At 39.8% G+C, this 24,689-nt stretch overlaps 1 protein-coding gene across 2 annotated transcripts in view; it reads right to left on the bottom strand.

Annotated features, from left to right (window-relative positions):
* Nucleotides 1–24,689, bottom strand: part of KCNAB1 (potassium voltage-gated channel subfamily A regulatory beta subunit 1) — a 420,994-nt gene that overhangs the window by 373,194 nt on the left and 23,111 nt on the right. The window lies entirely within an intron of this gene.

Below are 24,689 nucleotides of genomic sequence, written 5' to 3'. Positions count from 1 at the left end.
AAGAGGCTGTGCCCCAAATAACTCAGCTGCTCCATGAAAATGCTAGAACTAAAGCACGGTTTTTCTGACTCTTGGCTGAATATCCTACCCCGTATCACCTTATACTACAAAAATCTTATAATTTGATCTCAATCTCCACTTATTTTTGTTGTTGTTGTTGTTGTTGTCAAAAAGTTTGTTGAAACTGGCTGTTTCGTTTTCAATAAACACATATTTTGTATATTTCAGTGAGTTTTTCTTCAAAGTAAGCACCTTTAAAAATGGTATTTTTATTCTATTGATGTTGTCATAGCACAAAACACCCTTGGGGTTTGTTTTAGGTCATCTTCAGAGAAAGCTTATCTGTTAAAAAAAGAAACCCAATGTTCTTGCTTAAAATAGTAGTGCTGTTGCTTCCCAGAGGTTATTTCAGAAATTTCCAGAAGTGATTTGATCATAACAATAACCGTATTGCCACTGTCATGTAGTCGGTGTGGCTTGGGGACCAGCTCATGCCTCATAACTGTAGATGGAATCCCCTCCTTTTCCATTCCCTACTCCTTCGGCCCTCGCAAAAAGTCTCACACGCCACCATCTGATAGACATACCAGCCCACACATCCACACCCTCAAGCTTGGCCACCTGTGGTCTGGGGCATTGTCCACTCTAAGAGGAAGAGATCTTAAGAGGCTGTATAAGTCATTCAGTGAGGGAATACCAGGATTCTGGGTATGTAGACATGGTGGTGCAGAAAGGGGATGCAGATAGCTGGGCACATCCCTGGGGTCCCATGGACTCTGCCTTGTTGGGGCCAGAGTAGGGTGCTGGACTTCTAGAGCAGCACTGGTCAGGGATGGAGACTTGTTGCCCTTCAGGGACAGTCTAGCACAACCAAGAGGTGCCTATGTCCAGGATGACTTCAAATGTCCTGCCACACTAAACCATTATAAACATAAACCGGTTCCTACAAATCCTAAAAAGCCTTCACAAATGTTACATGAAAAGCCCAACCATTTGCCCACTTTTTGATGGGGTTGTTTGTTTTTTTCTTGTAAATTTGATTGAGTTCTTTATAGGTTCTAGATATTAGCCCTTTGTCAGATTAGTAGACTGCAAAAATTTTCTCCCATTCTGTAGGTTGCCTGTTCACTCTGATGGTAGTTTCTTTTGCTATGCAAAAGCTCTTTAGTTTAATTAGATCCCATTTGTCAATTTTGGCTTTTGTTGTCGTTGCTTTTGGTGTTTTAGACATGAAGTCCTCGCCCATGACTATGTCCTGAATGGTATTACCTAGGTTTTCTTCTAGGGTTTTGGCAAAGGATATGAACAGACACTTCTCAAAAGAAGACAGTCACACAGCCAACAGACACATGAAAAAATGCTCATCCTCGCTTGCCATCAGAGAAATGCAAATCAAAACCACAATGAGATACCACCTCACACCAGTTAGAATGGCGATCATTAAAAAATCAGGAAACAACATATGCTGGAGAGGATGTGGAGAAATAGGAACACTTTTACACTGTTGGTGGGACTGTAAACTAGTTCAACCATTGTGGAAAACAGTGTGGCGATTCCTCAAGGATCTAGAACTAGAAATACCATTTGACCCAGCCATCCCATTACTGGGGATATACCCAAAGGATTATAAGTCATGCTGCTATAAAGACACATGCACATGTATGTTTATTGCGGCATTATTCACAACAGCAAAGACTCGGAAACAACCCAAATGTCCATCAGTGACAGACTGGGTTAAGAAAATGTGGCACATATACATCATGGAATACTATACAGCCATAAAAAAGGATGAGTTCGTGTCCTTTGTAGGGACATGGATGCAGCTGGAAACCATCATTCTCAGCAAACTATCACGAGAACAGAAAACCAAACCCCGCATGTTCTCACTCATAGGTGGGAACTGAACAATGAGATCACTTGGACTCGGGAAGGGGAACATCACACACCGGGGCCTATCATGGGGAGGGGGGAGGGGGGAGGGATAGTATTAGGAGATATACCTAATGTAAATGACGAGTTAATGGGTGCAGCACACCAACATGGGACATATATACATATGTAACAAACCTGCACGTTGTGCACATGTACCCTAGAACTTAAAGTATAATAATAATTTTTAAAAAGCCCAATCATCTAGGAAAATTTTATTAGAAGGGGAGATGCTTAAATGGAATACAATCCCTTATCATAAAATTGTTGTCCAATTTATTTACTCCATACATTCTCTCTATCTACCTGTTCCACTAGAAATTTAGTTGAAACAGTCTGTACAATAGTGTTATTACCACAAAAGCAAAGAAAATGTTTGCAGCTAACAGATGAAATCTGGATATGCTTTAAAAGATTTAAACCCATATAAGAAGCACAGGGATCTTGCTGATTTTCACGAAGGACTGTTTTAAAGTATACCATATATTGCCTGTGTGTGTATATATATATATATTTTTTTAATTTTTCTAGCACAATGTAAAAATAACATGTTTACATTTATTTTGGGATTGCGTGGTCAATCTTAATTTGTTAGTATCTCTCTAGTACTATTACACAGTTTCTTTATAGGTCCTTATATTACTGTTTGTTTTCAAATGCATCCTCTGCTCCCCTGTTCCTTTTAAAAGATAAGATTTCTAGAGCCTTTTTATGTACTAAAAACTGAGCGTGTGCCTCCACAGACCTTGGGACTTTCAGAAAAAAGAGATGTGCTGCAGATGAGGCAGCACATGCACCCATGGCATGACACTGAGAATTATTTTCAACACTACACTTAACAGTAAAGCCCAGCATATCATCTGAGTCATTAGTCTTTCTCCTTACTTCTGCTATTGATCATGGCATATTAAGTAAGGCCATTTCTCTCTTTCTCTTGTAATATATAAATGTTCACTGAACATCTGAACATGGAAAAAATGAGGGGCCCAAGCTCCAGCCAGAAATCAGGTGATTCACACACCTCAGTTCCCAACATCGCAAAAGGCTTTCTTTTGCACATAAGCACAGCCTTAGAATCCCTTACACACCTCCCAGGACCTACTTTGTGATCCAACAAGAAGGGAGAGGAGCCCTTGTGAGAACACAGTAAACAAGTCCCCAGTTCAAGGAGATCAAAATGGTGAGAATTAATCATTTACATTTGAAAAGTGATAACTAATTATTTACACTGAAAAGAAAAACCAGGATAGCTCAGAAGAACAAAAGGGAATAAAGCCACAATACAGATATAATGTTAAAGATAAATACAAATTAAAACATTAACTATAACAAAACATCATTTGCTTAGAAAAGAAAGGCAATGTAATATAAAAGATTTGTAAGCAAATTAAGGTGTTGATCAATGGAGTAAAACTTCATGCTATATTTTAGTAGTTAGGGGTATTGACTCAATATATGAAACACAGTAATGCTGATTGTGAAGCCTCCTCCCTTCTTCAGTCTCCTCTGCTTTGGTCATCTAAGCTCTGCCTCCCTCTTCTCTCAAATTGCCAGGCTGAGCACAGAGCAAGACCTTTGGTGCAGGTCTGCAAACTGCACATCCACTGACCACACACAATATCACAGGCCTGGGTCCGTCAGTGAGCAGCAAACTCACCACTCCATTTCTGTTTATAGTCTAGTTTACATGGCAGTTATAATGCTCTACTCACTTACTTGCTTTCATTAGGATCTTCTTTCAACATCAAAAGCATTTTAGACATCATCCCCAGGAACAAAAATGTAAACAGCAGTACAGCTTTTCAATTCTTCCTATTTAAGCACTTGTAATCCATTTCCATTCTGAATGCAAGTAAAATTTATTTTCCCTTTTGCTGGGCTGACTACAAAAAGAGATGGAGTGTCTTAAAATAAAGCACAGTGGTATAAAAAGAAGAGAAAGTTTTAATGAGAAACATATTGTAAAAAGAGTCCTGAGCCCTAGATCTCCATCACTGGTACTGAGGCCCAGACCAGGCTAAACAACATCTTTCTCATTTTGGGCAGGGAAAACACCCAAACTAACAAAATCCAGCAAGTTTTTCTCCCTGAACAAACATCATAATTCCTTTATAGATCTTTTGTGTTACATTTGCCTTTCTTCTGGGCAAATAAATAGCTGATGCACCAGGCATCACACTATTTGCCAGGAAAACAAATTGTTTTTTGTTTTCTTATTCAAAAAGAACGTGGTCTCTCCCTGCAGGCAGCTTCAAGTCTAGTGAAAGAGATGGTCATGCACACAAATAATTAAAAACAGGGGCACGTAGGGAGGAATGAAGCCAATGGGACACTGATGGAAAAATGATCAATTCTTCTCAAGACAGTGGCCTCATTTGTAACATCTAAAACCTTCTCTGCTTGTATACAGAATGATGTGAGGATCAAATGGGGTTTAATATATTGTGAAAGTACTTTGAAAGGTATAATGCTCTCTTATTCTCTCAAGCATTCACCTTACATTTTCTGCCTTTCTTATTTAGTCACATCTAAACTGTAAAGTTACGCAAACCATCAACAGGCAGAGGGGAGAAGGGAGGGCAAGTCATTCTTCATATTACCCAGATTAATTCACTGTGTTTACGTAATTGATTCTGAAAGGCACCACTCCCTGTAGCCAGTGGGTTGAGAAACAGTTAGGACTAAGAAGGATAATATGCAAGACTTTGCAGTCTTGACACCTAGCATTAACTTCTGTACATTAGTACGCACCAGCATCCAACTCCTCAGTTGGAAGACAGGATAAAAAGCAATGAATCACCTTGTAGATCATCAAGGTTGTATCCACACTAAATGAATCTTCATGCCATGGCATCCGTGCAACATTTGGACTTGATTTATAATTCTGTACAAAGTTTGCCATTGCCACAAAGGGTAATGAATTAACAAGATAAAAGTTGACTTAAAAGTGCTACTTCATCTGTGTTTACACCCAGCAAAAGGTTATGGCTGGAAATGAATCAACAAGAACAAAGACAAAATTCATATATCTCTTATCGTAAGATTCAGCTGGCACCAGGAATATGCTCATTGTAGGAATTTAATCACCAAGACTATGATGTTTCTCAGTAACTTGAATAATAGCTGAATACACAGAAGAGTATACATCAAAATGTTTTTTGGTGAGGTAGGTATGTCCTGACATCTTTCCCATAACTGAGTTTTATTTACAAGTTACTAACTCAACTGCACTGACAGGTAGTAATCTGATTCTTATTGATCATAACTCCTACACATTTACCGTGAGGTTGACATTGGGTAACAACCAGAGGTCCCACTGCCTGGCATGACTCAAGGTAAGGGGACTATGTGGCATTTTTTAAGTGCCATAGCTCACTGGGAAACCTAAAAAAAAATTCCATAAAACAAAGACAACCTTAAGGATGCTGAATCTGAGATTTTTGCCTTGAGTTGTATTTTATAATCCCCATCTCGTTTATTGGATGATGAGGCTGTTTTATATCTGCACTGTCCAGCACAGTAGCCACTAGCCTCATATGGGTATTGAGCATTTGAAATATGGGTAATGCCACTGAGGAACTGAATTTTTAATTTACTATTATGTTAATTTAAATTAGCTCCATGTGACTAGTGGCTACCATATAGGATAGCATAGTGTGAATCTTACTTTCAAGTACTGTTCAATAAACCACACCTAAACTTGAGTTTTAAAAGTAATTTTCTAAACTACCTAATTATAATTCCTCTGCAATTAGTTACGGACTTCAGAGCACCAAAGTTTTGTGAATTATATAATTGGCTTTGTGAAATGGTCTCCCCTGTTTTTCTGATCTTATTTTAGTTTAAAGCAAGTATCGAGTCAATGGGGATTTTTGCTTCCTTCGGTGTAAATTTGAAGCAGCTAATCAAATGAAGGAGGTGAAGAGTGGTTTTCATGCATTTGGAGCCAGCAGGGTGGGCAGATTTCTCCCCAGGCTGTCCCAGGGTCAAGCTCTTTGGTGTTTTTTTAAAAAATAACCAAATGTAAGAGTTACTGAAGATGTCATGATGCTGGCTGGCAAATGGCCTCACTTTGAGTCATCAGTAGAAAATATCTGAAGGAATTTCAAGACATCACAGGTCTATAAGAGATGCTAGCAGCCACTTTATCCTTTTTAAGCAAGAAACTCCATTTCTTAATAACATCTGTGATTCTCTCCAACCTCAAAATCCAGCTGAACATACAATGAAAATAAGACAACTGTTCTCTCAAGACCATCAGGAGTAAGGAGACTGAAGGCAACTAATTAATGGAAGGTTCTGTTCTGAGACCTAGTTAGTCTTAACTTGTGTCTAGCAGAATATTTTCCACATAGCAGGTGGTCAAAATCATTATAATTGACAGATCTAAAATGGGAAGAAACATCAGATTCACATAATGCACAAAAAATAAATAGGTATAGTGATATTGCTACCATTTTCTCTGTACTCCTTGCTAAAAATTAAAAAAAAAAATCCAGTATAAATATGTCCTAAATGCTTTCTATTCAATATGGCCATAGGCAATGTTTAGAAAGCCATTCTATGATTTCAAGTATGAAAGCATTTCAGATGTGAGTTCTTCAAAGGCTGTTATGTGCCCAATCCTAAAAATCAGGCATCCCACGCACAGTGTTCTGAATGTTTATTCTAAAGTCTTGTGAATTCTTAGAATGCTTTCAATATCTAGACCAAAAAATTCAAAACCACATCATATTTAAGAATGTTATATGAGTAGTTTTCGGTTTTGGTTTTGTTTTTAATGTAAGCAAAACATGCTGTATGGATAAAAATTAAGATGCCTTGTCAATAATTCTTCATTTTCATCTGAGCTCACATACATAAGTATTTTGTAGACAAGTCAAAAACCAGTTATTTTATGTAAAGTGTAAAGTCACAAATACTTTGCTTATGTGGACCAGCCTTCACAGATTATGCAGAAACCCATATGCGGGTAGAATTAAAATATTTTAAAAATATATAGACAGCTATCTATATTCAAAAAGAAAATATGAACAAAACTGAATTACTAATTAGATCCAAAATCGCATGTAATGGAATGAGGAAGAGTGAGGGGAAACTCCCTGTTAGCTGAGCCTATCACAAATGTCAGATAACTACATTCTTTTTCTTGACATCAGTCCTCTGGAGTGTTGGGGGCTGGATGGGAGTGGTTTGTGTGTGTGAACAAATTATTCCATCTTTCAGTTAGGTCATCAATAAAAGGAGTCATTAAAACCATTGTGAAATAAGAAAAACAAACGTGGTAAAGACCACAGGGCTTTTAAAAGGAAGTACACGGTGAATGATGGAGGCAGGGAGGTAATGCAGTTGATCCACAGGATTTGGTGAGCACCCCCAGGGGCCAGGCCTACCCCCACTGGGCCCTTTAATACGTCTTAAAGGGCAGACACAGCCTTGGAGGAAGGTTTTGCGCTACTTAAAAGTAAAGGATTTGAGGTTACTCTCAGTTAATAAATTGTAGTGAAGAGATAATTGCCTCAGAAATGGAGTGGTTTAAGGAGTTGCTTTAAAGTCAGAAAAGAAAGAAAAGATTTTCTAGTTCAAGGGCTCTCTCTGAGATTTCCTTTCATGTGAATGAGAATAAGAGGATGATTTAAGTGATTCTGTAGAAGCATTTTAAAGACATAAGAGCCAAAAGCAGCTACAGTTGCTGGAGAGTTCTGCCCTTCCACCTCCTTCCTTCATGCCACAGTGACTACCTCCAGGCCTAATTAGATCAATGAGCATTTTCCCTTCTAGACAACCTCTTAATGTATGTGTGAAAACGAAAGTCAGAATGCAGTGAACAAAGCTATGCAAAACATATCCTGCTAATTTAACTTCCCCTATGTCTCTCGATCCATGCTTTCCTCTCCTTTCCATTCTACTGCTGTTACTCATCTTCAAGCTCTCTCACCTAGATTATTCAAATCACTTCCTATCAGTTTCCTATGCACAGATCTTCCAGTATTATCTTTTTTGGACGGTAGTTTGATCTTGTCACTTCTTACCTAAGAATCCTTCAACAGTTTCTCATGGCCAGCTTCGAAGACCTCCACTGATCTCTTTCTTCCCTGCCTCTTAACCTCATCTTCTAACACTCTCTTCACCAAAAGGGTTGAGGGGTGGGATGAGAGCAAGGAGAAAGAGGAGGAGGAGGAGGAGATGGAGAAGAGTGGCTACCCGCTCCTGAGCTCCTACTATATTATGTGTTTTATAGTCGTTCTATTATTTAATCTTCTCCAAACCCTATGGGATAGGTATTGTTATTTCTACTTCTGATGCAAACAAGTCAATATTCATAAAGGATACTTAAATGGTATAGTCACTCACCTAGCAAGACTTAAAACAAGCATTTAGTCCGGATCTGCCTGTCTCTACTTGTGCTTATTACCATCACCTTGGTTCCCTACCTCTTGGGCCTTCAGACATGCTGTTTCCTCTACATCAAATTCTCTTCTAGTCTTAGGCCACTTGTTGAACTTGTTAACTAGGGTAGCAAACCATCTATGTGACTGTTAGCAGGCTGCTTAACCTCTTCAAGCCTCAGAAAACTTATTTGTAAAACTAGTTAGGGGGATGGGGCATGCAAAATTATTCCTAATATCTCCTCAGATTCTAAAATTCTGTGTACTTAGTCTTTGTATACAAAGAATGTATGTGGAGGGCCACTGCCATAATCAAATGCAAACTGAAATGTGGCATTTGTATAATTGTACTTACTGAAGAGTTGATGGAACTTAATGGTATTTATTGGAACAATGGGCAAGCGGAGGCTAACCGCCTTATAAATAAAATACTTTATGAGTTTTTAATGTGTTCCTTATTAAAAATGCATTACTTTCCTTGCTAAATTAAATATCATTTAAAGTCAGTTTCTCTTCTTACTTTTAGTTAGATAAGATTTCTGCTCATTTTAGTCATGTGACTAAGCAGAACAAACCACTTGGTACATAGATTAATAGAGGAAAATATTCCCCTACCCCTAAGAAGTCCGAGTTTTAAAGCAAGAAGAGAGCTAAGAATAAGACACAAAGTTCCAGAAATAGAAACAACACACAACTAGGTAGCAGTAGAGTAGTGTCATTCCCAATTTCCAGATGATTGGACACCTGGAATCTTCACTACCATGAGTTTACCACAACATTAGCTCATCAAACATCTGTGCCCTCCAGACTCAATCATTAGAGGGAGTGGTGGACATATGTAGGTTGCCTCACCATAAACTACTCCCCTCTCCTCCCACCAAGAGTATTCTGAGTCTTCATTCTCAGTCAGGCAGCTTAGGAGGGGTTGAGCACAGAAGCTACAGAAGTCATTCAGCTTCTCTCATCTCCCAGATAAGGTCAGTGGTTCAGAGATGAACAACGAAGCCAATCAAAACTAAAGAATCATAAGTCAGAGCTTCTGGGAAATGAAAGGTGCCTTTGCTTTTTCCTTCTGGGACTGAATGAGGTAGGGTGTAACCCTGAGAGCTGTCAGCCACATGACATATTGCAGATGAGAGGAAGGCTTGAAGCTGCCACAGACCCACCATGTGGAGCTGGGAGTGAAGCCATTATCAAAAAAGAAAGTCCACAGATGCAGAGAGAAAGAAACAGAGTCCTGTCCACATTGTTTGCATCTTAAATCTGAAATTTTTCCCTACCTCTGGACTGTTCAGTTGGGTGATCCAGTAAGCCAGTTTGTGTTAGGTTTTCTGTTACTTGCAAAAAAACAAGTTATATATGATAAAAAATAGTCTATACAATCCAAGGTTATCTGTAAAATAGAAGCACTTTGATAGAATGCATTTCAGTGTCTTGTTTACATGAGAGCCCAAATTTTTCTCCTGGTTAATTTCAGCATAAGAATATTTATTTGCAAACCTCAGTAGAGACGTGACTAATGAATCCTAATACTTGTTTTGGTTTTAGATCTAAGCTATCTCACCTTATCTCAAAAAGAACTTCAAAACCATATATCTTAAATTCTTAAAATCTAATAGAACGCTAGATTTTATTTTAATTATATTCTTTGGCCATTTTATCATAGTAACACACATGTATTTGGAATAGAGGAGAGGGAAAAAATAATCCACCTTTCTAATGCCTAAAAATAACAACTGCTAATACTTGTGTGTTTTTCATCCTGTTCTTTTTGTTGTGACTTTTATAGTTTAATGGTATCCATTTTGATAGTTAAGCATAAGTTTGTATTTTCACTGAAAAATTAAACCATGGGTCAATATAAAAGATTTAATTGATGTGGAACATTCTACACACACATACGCATACACACCTCAAGCAAATAGAATTCCTGAATAAAATATAACAAAATTAATTTAAATGCAAGTTTATAACCTATAAAGGGACATCTCCAGTTGTCAAAACAAAGGGAACACTATAGTTTAAAATATACAGTAGAATAAGAGCACAATGTCTTTCTACTCTCAATCAGGGGACAGAGATGCTGTTTCATGAGACAAACATAGATAACTTATGAGTATTATTTTTAAGAATCCAGCTTTATAAGCATCATCATTTGTGGAAAACCTTTCTGTATTCTCCTCATAGGTAGGGCCAATTTCTTATGATTTTTTTCTATATGTTCATAAGTAGGAGGAAATTCAGAGATGCTGCTCAATGGATGGTAGTCAGAGTTCTGTTAAGTAGGAGTTTGGAATTAAATTTTAAAATGTTCCTACATGCATATATGGGTCTTTGCTTTCTCCTGTCAAGCCTAGTGCTGTGTATAAAGTGAGATACATTTTTCTCTCTGCTCTTATAAATAGTGGGCTCTATGTTCCTACATCCAATGGTCTTCTCCCAGTCCTCACCTTACTTGACCTAGCAGTAGTATCGAACATAGGTAATCTTTCCCTCTTTTGTTTGATCCTGACACCCCACTCTCTTGTTTCTCTCATGCCTTTCTGCACATTCACTCTCAGTCTCCTTTGCTGGTTCCTCTTCATCTCTCCTACCTCCTCACATTGGAGATCCTAGGCTGTAGCCCTGGAGCTTTTGTTATAATCTCTCTCTACACTTACTTGCTTATCTCATGGCTTTATGTTCTCACACTAGACTGACGACTCCAAGATTTATATATTTATATTTTGAGTGTGAATCTCCAGCCCATACTGCTCCCAAGAACTTCAAACTCTTATCAACTTGACATTTTCCCTTTGTTCTCTAACAGGCATTTAGATCCAACCTGTCTAAAAACTGAGTTCCTACTCTTCTTCCCTCCAGACCCACTCCCCTGAGGTCTTTCTCATCTCATTTAAGGGCAACTTGTTGGTTCTAATTGTCTGGGCTGAGAAGCTTAAAGTCATCTTTGATTATTGCTTTTATTGCATACCATATCCATTTATTTTTCCAATCCTCCTGATGGTACTCTTATAATAGATCCAGAATCCAACTACTTCTCACCATTTCCATTCTGGTTTAAGCAGTTGTTACCTCTTTCCTGGGCAATTATGGTAATACTTTCCTGGGCAAGTATGGTTAACCAGTAACCCTACTTCTACTTTTCAGCCTATTTTCCAACTTAGCATTCAGACAATCCTTTTAAAAATAATTCAAATCATGTCACACCCTTGATCAGAATTCACGAAAGCTTCCATCTCACTCAGACTAGAAGCCAACACCTTTAAAATGGCCTACACATTTTTGTACAATGTGTCTATTGTGCAGTAAAGAATTAACCCGAAGAAAAATCTAGCTCCTTGCCCCCAACTCCCGGAAGTTAACCTCTAAGTCCTTGGAATGCCCTAACCAATAAAGATGTCTTTGTTTATCTGGGGACCTAAGACCCTGCAAGATGGTCTAGGCTAAGTATTCAATTTATGGTGGGAGTCTTGGGCCACACTGTATCAGAATGAACTCCAGCGGGGCCAGGACTAAGGTCAAACACACAGGTAGTCAGCTGTGTCTACATGGCCAAACCCAAATAAAAACTCTGGACACCAAGGTTCAGGTAAGCTTCCCAGTTCCTGAGGGAAATAAGTACTATCCACACAACTCCACTGGGAGAGGACAATTGGAAGCTCCATTCCTGGTTCTCCTGGACCTACCCCTAGGTACCTTTTCCTGATGCTAATTTTAATCTATATCTTTTTGCTATAATAAACCACGACCATGAGCATAAGACTTTTCTGAGTTCTGGCTGGGCGCGGTGGCTCAAGCCTGTAATCCCAGCACTTTGGGAGGCTGAGACGGGTGGATCACGAGGTCAGGAGATCGAGACCATCCTGGCTAACACGGTGAAACCCCGTCTCTACTAAAAAAATACAAAAAAACTAGCCGGGCGAGGTGGCGGGCGCCTGTAGTCCCAGTTACTCGGGAGGCTGAGGCAGGAGAATGGCGTAAACCCAGGAGGCGGACCTTGCAGTGAGCTGAGATCCGGCCACTGCACTCCAGCCTGGGCGACAGAGCGAGGCTCCATCTCAAAAAAAAAAAAAAAAAAAAAAAAAAAAAAAAAAAAAGACTTTTCTGAGTTCTACAAGTCCTTCTAGTGAATCACTGAAACTGAGAGTGTTCTTGAGGACCTCCTAAACTTGCAATTCTCCCCTTTACCTTCTTGACATCATTTCTTACTATTCTACCATTCATTCACTCTGCTTTTGACACACTGGCTGTTTTTGTTTCTTTCTACAGACTTTCACACTGGGCTTTTGCACATACTGTTCCCTCTGTCTATAATACTCTTTCCCCGGAAACTTCAATGATTATCATTTCTACCTCCTTCAGGTACTTACTCAAATGCTGTCTTCTCAGTGAGGCCTTCCTTGGCTACATTTTTAAAAATTGCAACTGCTCCCTGGCACACATACTCATCCTCCTTCTGTGCTTTGTGTTTCTCCAGAGAATTTATCCTTCTGAAGTATTATATATTTTATTTTTTATTTATTTATTTATTTTTGTTTATTAACTGACACATCCCCACTAGAATTAAATCCTTAAAAAAGCAGAGAACTTAGCCTAGATGTTCACTGCTGTATCTCCAATGCCTGGAATTGTGCATAACTCAAGGTGAGCACTCAACAGAGAGCTGTTGGATGAATCTGTGTGAGGGGTGGTTGGGAGCAGGGGGAGAAATAGGTAGATGGTTCAGTAAAACTAGATAGTGTACCAAAACCAGCAAGGCTTGACTAGTGGTCATACAGAATAGTTTTATAAAAAGAGTGTAACCAATGTATCATATAATATGCATTAGTAAATTTGGCTGCATGAACCTGTTTTTCCATCTTGTATAAGAATGTGTTTTAGATTATCCAGCACTTTAAATGAGACAGTCATGAGACACATTAGAGAAAATATTTAACCTATACAGGATCCAGAACCCAAGAGGTGGTGAACATTAGGTCAGAAATGGAAGGCTCTTGGAGAGGTACCTGTGAAGAAGGGGCAGAAAGAACATAGCTGGATTCTGTCCACTGTAATGAGTCTCACCCATGCTCCTGCAGGTAACCAACCCTCTGAAGTAGAAACACATGATCCTTCCACTGCCATTGCCCAGTCCCAGCAGCACTGACTACCTTTACTGAGTCAAATGGGTCAGGGTCTTGCCGAAGTGGTAGAGTAGGGCAGACTTAAGTAAGAAAACCCATGGATCTGATGATACCACCAAGGTCCAGCCTGCAACTATTAATTACCAGCAAAAGAGTGTTTCAGTTGTAGGCCAAATAGTTGATGGGAAAGTCTGATCTATACCAAGAACAAGAAGTCTAACCAGAACCCACACTCATCCACGATTACTGAATAGACAGAAAATCCTCTGGTGCATTTATCTAGGAGGATGAGTCAGCTAGGAATCCCAACAGGTAAGCTAACTCTCCACACTTGTTCCCCATAGTTTGGAAGATGACACCTGGCTGCTATAATGAGATGATGACCCCTCCTGTAATAAGATGGAAATGTGAAATGAGGAAAAGAGTAAACTTAAAGAGGACTTGCCAGTGGGATTAAGGGACAACTGGTAGGAAAGGAAAGAAGAGCTGGTGGTAAGAGGAGTGGAGAAGGAGAGGCCCATGGCTCTGTAATATGAGTGTGTTAGACATCTTCACTACTTCTGGTGACCTTAGTCAGGCTGTAATCAGCTAAACCTCCCTCAGAAAGCACCACCTCTAAGTGGAAACAGGAATTCACACTGAGTGAAAGCAATGAATGTCTCATTCTGGTCAAGGAAACTCAAGGCCCCACTATGAATAGGGCTGGGCAGCGACACATAGAGAACTTTGTGGAGGAAAGTACAATGAGAAATCTATGTTACTTAGAGCTTTCCAGATAAACACAACTAACACGAGATGGACAAATTGATAGATAAATGGATAGATAGGGATTGACTGACTGATTGATTGATTACAAGGAACTAGCTCATGCAACTGTGGAGGCTGAGAACTCCCAAAAACTGCAGTTGGCAAGCTGGAGATGCGAGAGAGCCAATAGTGTAGTTCTGGTTCAAATCTGAAGGCCTGAGAATCAGGAGGGTCAGTGGTGTAAGTTTGGACCCAAAAGCCGGAAGGCTCAAGACCTGACTCAAGAAGAGCTGATGTTTCAGTTCATCTCTAAAAGCAGAAATAGACTGATGTCTCAGATCCAACAATCAGGCAGAAGGAATACCCTCCTCTTCTACTCATGAGAGGTCAGCAGGTCAGCATTTTTGTTCAACTTCAAATGACTGGATGACGCCCATCCACAATGGGGAGGGCAGTCTGCTTTACTCAGTCCACTAATTCCAATGTTAATTTCATGCAAAAACACCTTCACAGACACACGCAGAATAATGTTTGACCAAACGTCTGGGCACCCTGTGGCCCAGTCAAACTGACACAAAATTAACCATCACAAGCTTAATGAATGATTGAAGTAAATGAGCAAATTAAGGTTAAACAAGGTGGATATCTCAGGAGAAACAAACATAACAAACATACAGTGGGCTATGCCATGATGAGTATGATATGGTCACCTCAAAGCATCTTAAAATCCAAGATTTAAGGACCTATTTCCTATGAGAACAATGCCATCCTCAAGTACCACTGTCTCAAACAAGAACACCTTTGATTTTTCGTAGTGAAAGTTAGGAAGTGAGTGGTAGGGAGACTATGGATCCTGGTGAAGTGGTGTCCTGTGCCTGATATTCAGCGGCTTGTCCTCCAGTGAACATTGAAGGTTTATTTGTTAGACTCCTGCTTAATAATTTATTTATTCAGCAAATATTTATTGAGCTCTACACTAGATGTCAGATTCTGGGAATGCAGTAATTAACTATACAGATAAAATCCCTGCCCTTTTGGAATTCACATTCCAGTGAGAGAGACAGATGATACAGAAATAAACAAATAAGTGCACCAAAAGGAAAAATAGAGGTAGAGGAAGAAAGTGCTAGCATGGACTGTTACAAAGAAGTTACAACGAGAGCTAACCCTTTGGAAAGTTATGTATAAAGATGCCCATCTTATACAATGGGCATCTCTGGAGGTAATCATAGCTCTTCTTTGAAACCATAACCAGCTTCTAGATGCATGTATTGTCACTATGCACTGAGTTACAGAGTGCCGTAAAATTCCAAAAGCAGGGTTAGTCACTGACCTGTTACAAACCCTTCAAATGATAAACGGAGAGCTTACTTAATAAGCTGCACGTTTTACACCCACACTCTACAATTGTCAGAGCTTCTATCTCGTCTGCCTTGGCAAATTAAGAGGAATATCATGAAGGAGAAAATGACTAAAGACAATTGGGTCAAAAGACAATTGGGTCAAAATCCATTGTCTAAAAATGTTCCATCTAGCCCACTGAGAACCTGCATCTTTCTGGAAGCTCCCACCCCTCCCACAGTGGTTTCACTAGAAGCTATAGCCAGAATCCATACTCCCATTGCTCTGAATTCAGCTGGTATCAGGCCTCTCCTTTGGCTGCCACTTCAGCCTCTTGGGATGGTTTCCTGACCCAGCTCATTTATGGGCCCCTGACTTAGGGGCTCGACAACCCTGAGGTAATCGTGTCTGCAGTCCATCAGTGCTCAGAGGGCCTTACCCCTCTTAACGTCTGGTGACTCTCTTTTAACACACCTGCCACCAACACCCACCCCTCAGGGGATGTGCTGAGCACATGGACACAAGGGACTAGATTTATATAGGCTCATAAGGTCAGTAGGCCTATGAGATCCCTTAGCTTTGGGCCTAAAGTTCCACATGAAAACTTGGTAGCCCTCATTAGGCAGCTGTGGAAGACACAGTCGTTGGCAGGGACATGGTAACAATATCCAGGAGACCTCCTGTAGGCCTAACAATTGTGTGGCACCACAGCGCCACCTCCCAACCCAAGGCGGACTTGCAATTAGTTGTAGTCTTTCCTTTGACCTCTTTCCTACAATAAAATTAATTTCTCCTGAACTGTTCCAGATTGAAGGAGACCTAAAAGATATGACAACAAAATATTGCCATCCCATACTGATCCTGTACAACTGGAGTAAAAAAATGCCACAAAGAGCATTATTGTGTGAGCTGACAAAATTAGAATACAAGGGTAGATTAAAGTATCATATTTATATAAATTTTACCAAAGTTGCTAATTGTACTGGGGATAAGAAAATATCGTAACTCTTAGGAGAAATTGAGGAGTAAAAAACCGTGATGTGTGAAACTTAGTTTTTAAAAGCTTGGAAAAATGCATGGGGAGGTGGGTTGTAAGGAGTGAGCATGTGAGAGCATGAACAAAAGTTAATGCAAATGGGGCAAAATGTTAACAATATGTTAAGGAAGAAATAGCCCAGATGTGTTCTTTATATTATTTTTGCAACTTTTCCTTATATGTGAAATTATTTTCAGATAAAAATTTTAAAATAGCTCTGGCCTTAAATACTAGGCAGTTTGTCTAAAAATAACTCCTTTACTACCTGTACTCCCACCATTAGGGATTCATTTCTTTGGATGATATATTTTGCAGACACTCTATTTAAAAAGCATCTATATGTTAAAACGTAGGGAGAATCAGTTGGTAACTAGCTAAGGAGAGGAAGAGGAATCACTGGATGGGAGGCACTCGCTCTAAGTGTGGGGAGGTGACACGTGATAAGCGAAAACAAACAGTGGGTATAGAGGAGGACCATCTCCTAACCAGGTAATAAGCCAGGTCCGCAAGACCATGGTTCTGAGAATATTGACAGGCTTTGATACGGCCTTCTCCCATGCAGTCCAGATTCACTATGTCTGCTCCATCTTAACTGTGTAACAAGGTGCCTGCACCTGAGATGGGGCAAACACCAACAGAATATTCTCTGAAAGATGGTAGGGGATGAGATGTCTACTTTTCTTTTCTTCACCAACCATGCCCAGGGGTCTGTGGTGTAGCTCAGAACTCCCTATGCTAGAAAACTCCCAGACATAGAAAATTTGCTCTATAAAATATCTAACTGGTTTAGGTTATAATAACATAGGCTTGTTATGGGATCAAGGCTTCTCAGTACCTTAGGAATATGCTGGTCTTACCTTTTTAATTTTTTCACACTATACAAAATTTCCCATTGTCACAATCAAGGTAAATACATAGATTCAAATTTAAGTTCAAGTCTAGGATTGTCTGAAAAAAGTTTTCTGCTAGTAGCGTTTCAGGGAACAGAAGAGCTTCCTTTTCTTTATGAAATAGCACATCCTAGTGGCACTCACAGGCACTGTAGGGAAATTCAGAAACTGTTTTTCTCTTGGGTGAAAACATCTTTTGCCCACAGTTACTCCTCGGTCAGGAAAATGAGATTTCAAAATGCTCACTTTTTTCCAGATGAAACCGCTGTCAACAACTTCTGTATGAGAAAACATGGATCTCTGTAACTCAGTATTGTTCTCAAGCCCTGAATTTCCAGTATTTTCATCATGCTGCGTAAACAAAGCAACTTTTATCCTGGAAAACCCCAAGTGGAAATTTCAAAACAGATTGAGTATCTGCCCACCCCCCAACAATATTTCAAGTCCAAGCAGCATTCATCTCTCACTCATGCTTAAATTCTCAGCATTTTCTCTCTAAACTGACACTTTCAAAACATACTTATTTTAGAACTTCTATTCCATTCAATAGGAAAGACCACGTTCTGCTCGTTTTGAATAAGCCCCTTTCACTGCGCCTCCTCAGCCTATTCAGGTTTCAAGTAATCACATACATCCTGAGCCCGAGCCATCTTGGTGTCATCTACTTTCCTCCAGAAATATTGATACAAGGAGAAAAACAGCCAGAGGGCTCAGAGCAAATTAGCACAGGCCCAGAGACTCACCAAAATTAGGTCATCTAAAATAAATCATGTAGACATTTTTTCATACAACCCCCTGCATGAGTAGCATTTTTCTAGGCTATTGATTTTCACAGTCACAGCCCTAGCTATTAATACTTTTCAAGCAGGTCTGAGTGTGCCAAGCATCTCATGAAAAGGGCAGGTCACAAGAACACATGATGAAAGGTTGTTTTTGGTGGGGTTTGGGGGTCCTGGGAGGATGACAGTAAGTGCAATTTAGGAACAAATGTAATTTTCAACTTCCACGTATGTCAACCCTGTAATACTATGAAAAGGAGAAAGAGCAAGAGGGATAGTCTTTCCTGGGTATCCACTATACGCCTCTTTGAGTGGATGGCATTACCCTGTGAAGCAGGGCTTCTCAGCTTCATTTTGTAGATAAGGAAGCAGGGGATGAGAGGAGGGAGGGAGGAAGCTTGTCTTTAAATCCTCCTGCTAGAATATCATGTTTGCACTGTGACAGAACCCAGAGAGGGGTTCGGGTGAAAAAATTGTTCCTACTTATCTTCAGAGTCTTCATTTAATGATCAATGAAAACTCTCATTTACGCCGTCAAATTCTCTGCCCTGACATCTTTGAGAAAAGCTGGTAGCTGAGTGAGGTTTCTCTCTAGTTTTCCTTCCCCCGTTTTTCAATTCCATCCCTCCTGATTCTATGGATAGTCCGTAGCAATGCACCATGCTCGGATACTCAAGCTTTTCTGTTGATCTAACCTAGAAGCTTCCTTCCTATTTTCTCTTGTTTTAGGTCAGGCTTGGACTACGTCCTGTTTCTTCTTGGTCCGCCATCTAGTAGCTTGGATTAGTGTGGCCACCACTCAGCAAGCACCCTTGCCTTTTAACAGAAGTCTCTGAGAACTGACGCCTGCAGTCTAGGGAGATCTTCGGACACTGGGGCAAGCTGATGGGAGAGACACTGCAAGCTGGTGGAAGTTTCAGTCCTTTTCATGTCATTCTGGCTCAAATATTTTTGTGCTAGGCACAATGCCAGGCACTGGAAATGCAGCGGTTGATAAAAGATACCTTCATATTACATTGTTTGAAGAGTTATTTATTCCAACATTTCCTGAGGCCAAGCTGATTAAATAGGAGCCCACGTGGGAGATAAAAAGAAAGAAAAATAAACACTTTCTCAATGGATCCTAATAGGAAAAGCAAAAAGAATGAAAAAGCAAGTGAGGAAAGGAGGGTGAAATGTTCAGAATTATGCAATATTCAATTTTAGGTGTTTATTTTCTGTCCCTCTCTCCTTTATAGATAGACACACACTTCTTTTTGGAAATGCTAAAGATGACTAAGTGATAGATTCCTAGGACCGGTTAAAAAGGAGTTTGGAGCAAGGGAGCACTTAGGTTCTCACTCTAGCAGGCAGTGAGCTAAGCACTTCCACATATGTGACTTTATGGATTTCTTACAATGCCATTGTGAAATAAGTTAAATTAGGTCCATTTTACAGATAGGGAAGCTGAGGCTTAGCAAGATTAAGTAGCATATTGTATCTAAGATACAGGAGAAAGGATGGGGCTAGAGCACTATTAGTAGGAAAAAGGAAAGTTCCTGCTTGCTCTTTGGTTTCTCTCCTTCCCAACTTCTGAATAGATGCACCTCAATCAAGCAACATGTATGTATCCAGCACTTTCTAAGTGCAAAGGCATTGACGGAGTATAAAATATTATAAGTTTCAGTCCTCATCCTCAAGGTCATGACGCACAATTTTGACAATAAGATACACACACACAGAAATAACTAACAATCTATATCCTGGATAGAGAAAAGACTGGTGGTCCATGCTATGGGGCCAAAGGAGAGCCTGTGGGTTGGAGTTACCTAGGCAAGTGGGATGTGTAAGAATATTCCAGGTAGGAAAAGTAATGATGACTAGAGACTCAATAATTCCGGCAGAAGGTGGAGGGTAAGCATGCAAAGAAGCAGGACTGAGCAGGTCATAGGGCACAGTAACAACAGGGGAGCCTGGAAAAGTAGACAGAGCAGAACGGTGAATATGGCTGGATCTGCAGTATCTCCAGGTATGTGTGTGTGTGCGTGCATGCATGCGTGTGTGTGTGCGTGTGTGTGTGTGTGCGTGCGTGTGTGTGTCTTGGCATGTGGTGGGATGGAGGTTGGGGAGCTGGGAATAAATACAGAGAGCATGAAGAAAGCCCCGGACTGAGACCGAAGAGACAGGGGTTCTAGTCCAAGCTTCGTTGCTAGCTGGAAGTGCAACTGCAGGCTACAAACTTAACATCTCTGAGCCTCAGTTTTCTTCAGCTGTAAGACCAGAAATTGGAGCAGATTATCCCTAAGGTCCATCCCATGTTAAGAATTCCGAGACTTTCCCTACTTTTCCCTTTCTTCTTTTATTGCCCTCTCTCTGCTGTCAGCTTAAGGCTTTAGAAAATGTTATCCTTAATTGGCAAATAACACTTATTTTTTCCAGAAACAATTGCTTCATTCCATGAACCTGAACAAGCCCTGTCATTCTTTAAAAAATAAAAGAAAAAGAAATCTGTGTTTTTGTTATTGGAAAATTCTTAAAGCATAGCCCAAAGTGGCCAGTGTGGTTTCTATTTAACCAATGTCACTTTTTTCCATTATGCACCTATTCGTCTTTACTGAGTTATTATTTGATGTGATAGTAATATTAGGGGCTCCATAGGAAAGATCCTCTAGGAACCTTACTGCTGTGTTTGCTATAAGGATATTGCAAGGATATTATTCATCACACAAAGAAGAACCTCAAAAGGAACTTCTCTCTGATTTACAGATCAGGAAGAGGTATGCCATTACAGAGCAACTGACTTCTCTCTAACTCAAGGACTCTGTAACTTTGTAAAGGGCTCAGTTTCCCTCTTCACAATTTAATGCTGCCAGAAAGCACAGAGCCAAATACAGGTCTAATTCTTGCAACACATTGGCTTATACACAGCGTGCTCCCTCACCCTTGGCTCTCTGTTCCCTTCCCGCTCTTTTGGTCTTTCTTGGCTCTGTTTTTTCCATCTTCTTTATAATTTATTTTTATCTTTCTCAATTATATGCATTTGAGTTCCTTAAATACCTCTGGAAACAAAAAGGTTTAAAAATAAATAAACACAAACAAGTAAATAAATAACCTGAGCAACTGAAGGCCTTGCTTTCTAAAGCAGGGGTCAACAAACTATGGCCTGCTGAAGGAACCCAGCCTGCCACCTGTTTTTGTATGGCGCACAAGCTAAGAATGATTTTTACATTTTTAATGGTTTGTAGGAAAAAATAAGATTTGTGATATGCAAAAATTGTGTAAAATTCAAATTTCTGTGTCCATAAATAAAGTTTCATTGGAACATGGCTATGCCCACTCATTTGTGCATCATCAGTAGCTACATTCAGCCTACATAGCAGAGGTCAGTAGATGTAACAGAGGCAGATACAAACCTGGAGTATAAAATATTTGCTATCTAGCCTTTTACAGGAAAAGGGTTGTCCCTGGATTAGAGCTTCATTTTATATCTGTTTAAGTTTCTCCTGCCAATGTTAGTATTATAAGATTGCTTCAAAGCTAGGTATTTGCTACATACGAACTCAGTCTAGATATTTTTGGTGTTTTTCTCATAAAACTATCCCTCAGAGTATTTTAACCTTGACTCAGGCTCATGTTTACTGTTTGGCTTAGAGTTCAGTGCTATGTAATAAAGACAATTAATTTTCAGCTTTTTAGAAGTAACTTGAAGACCCTCTTAGGTCCATTTTATAGCCACTGATAAAATGAATTTTAAAACTTCTATTTTTGCTGAGATTTCTAAGCCAACAGAAAGATCTACACAGCAACTTGGCACTTTTTACACCACATTCAATGTCCTCCAGTTTCTTTTCAATTGATGCATGCGTTTGCATATTTACTTCTTTTTTTTTTTTCTCCTCCTGGTCAACCTTAGTTAGAAATAAAACGAAGTCTCCATGGAAACACAACATAATGCTCTCTCACAGATGATCGAGGGACCCAAGCAGCTGGTATTGGGCTAAAGTCTGCAATGGCGTCTGACCAAATTCGGAATGGAAAACAGCTTACCCAGCTCTTCCAGACCTCTCAGAATTCTAAAGCTGAGCATGGAAACCTACACAGATTGTGAACTACCGTGGGTTGTCTTATTCTTTTATTTTCCTTCTGAGAATATTCTCTTATCCATTTCTATGTTTCACTTAAAGGGTTTCAATCCCTCCCCTACGTAGACTGATGGACAGACACAACAGAATAAGTGGGAAGAAAACCTCCATTCCCAGTGAGCAGCTACTATATTAGGCATTTCTATGTCATGACTGGCCCCCAGTGTCTCACAGTTCTAAAAGAGGCAGAGCTTAAATTTGAACTCTGATCTGTTTAATTCCAATGCCCATTTTCTTTCAACTTCACAAGAAAAAATAGAAACAACAAGGCTTAACGGAGGTTTTATCTTTAACGTAGCCATGGTCCCCTGCCCACCCTCTTTTTCCTGAGGGGGAAAAAAATCATAATAAAGAAGTAAGAATATGAAAATCAGCTTCTCTCTTAACCCCAACTATGTTTATATGAAATCAAGATCTAAAGCTAAGTTGGGGAGGAACCAAGAGAACCCTGGTTCTCTTTCCTAGAAATCCTTTCCAAATGGTTGAAGGAGAATGTCTTAAATAAGGGTAATAAGTGAGTGTCTTAAAGGGAGAATAAACAGAGCACTAAGGACATTGGGGAGTGGGTAACGGAGAAATGTGTCAAGAAGGTGTGTCGGCACAAGCTCATTCTAATTTAGAGCCTTGGCTATTTCTTAGGGTTAATGATCAACTAAACTGTGCTTTTCTCCCCTCAAACTCCGATTTAGAAGCAACATTCTCCTAGGTCCCATTTCTTACTACCGTGTGATCTGGTGGCATATACCCTTGTCCAAGGCAGTATCTGGCATCTCCAAGGTAACAGAGCCTTACCCACCAAGGCATCATAAAGAGTCGTTCCAAACCTATAGTCTCAAACCATGGGGAGTATAGGATCCACATAGGTGTCTCAGAAGAGGCTGGGGGATGACTGCTCCCCTCAAACAGGTGGGCTCCAAGCTCCCACCTTTAGCTGAGGCAGCTTTGCTTTCACCTGTCTGGAGAAAGTGTTCCTCTACTTCATAATCCTTTGAAAAATGCTTTCCTAGAACATACCTTCATCTGAACATTGGCACACAGCACAGATCTGTAATTGATATTTAAACTAGACTTTCAAGAGAGAAAGGCATGCCCTCTGAAGGTTTATGCAACAATTCATGGTAATACCACCCATCCTATGACAAAGACACAGAGGCAGACTTTTTTTTTAAGTGAAACGGTCCCTCTTCCCCTTCGCCTGATCTGTGTTCACATCACCATCACTACTACCACTGAGGGTCGAGGAAACACGAAGAGAGAATGTGGGAGGACAGAGAAGCAGGCTCCTTCCAGTGACAGAGAGATTCAGGAAAGAAACAGCAGCATCTCCTCCTCATCCATCCCTCCTCATTCCATGAGCTACCATGAAAAGGTGAGCTCCCCTTCTAAAGCAGGATGTGGTAGGCTGTCCTCTCCTCCTTATAAATTGAGAAGAGTTCATTTCTTTTCTGCACAAGCCTTTTATTACATAAAGAGTCCGTGTAAAATACTTTGCTTCCAGAGAGGAGCCATATCATTGCAAATTGCTGTATTAATATAATTAGCTGATAAATTAGAGCAGCAGCTACTATACTGAAATAGACCTTCAGATTATGGAAAAATGAAATCACTGGGGACATATTGTACATGAAAAACAATCTTATGCTGTGCAGAAGTTTTGATTTGAGCTAGGACAGCTGTTCTTACAATTGCTAAATTGTTTTTTCAGTTTTCAGTACCCTTGTCCTTCTGAATGGCTTTTACTCAGTTTCTGGGCTCTTTAAAACTCCAGGCGCAGGTAAAGGAAAGACTTGTGCAGGAGCAATAATTGCTCTGAAAAGGAAAGATTCTTCCCATTGCAGAGCAACTTATAAAGATTACACATCCAACCCTATACCAGGAAAACATTTCTCCTTTTTGCTAATATTTCATGAAATAAATAATGGCATTGGAAGTTTAGTGTACTACCAGTAATTTATCTTGGGCTACATTGATAGGGAAATAAATAAGTGCTGTCATTTCAAGGAGAACTTGAACTACTTTATTAGCTATTAGTACAGACTACATGATTCAAGTTTAGAAGAAAATAAGTCTTGAATCCCAGGGAGCATTAAAAAAAAAAATTCAACTCTTAACTTATAAATTCCCTTTCCCTTAAGAAGAATGGAGTCCCCATTCTTCATTTTGACCTGCTAAATCATCTCCCTACTCAGAGCCAAAGATACTTCTTCTGGCAGCACATGGTTAGGAGTTTCCACAGGTGAACTTGACTGTCTTTTGCGTAACCCTCTGAGGAAAGAGAAAACTCAAAGCTAAAAAAAAAAAAAAAAAAAAAAAAAGTAGAAGAAGAAGAAGAAA

Source organism: Macaca thibetana, chromosome 2 (assembly GCF_024542745.1).
Source record: "Macaca thibetana thibetana isolate TM-01 chromosome 2, ASM2454274v1, whole genome shotgun sequence".
In the NCBI taxonomy this organism is placed as follows: Eukaryota; Metazoa; Chordata; class Mammalia; order Primates; family Cercopithecidae; genus Macaca; species Macaca thibetana.
Note: the sequence above shows the minus strand (reverse complement) of the source record. Positions and strands in the feature narration are given on the sequence as shown.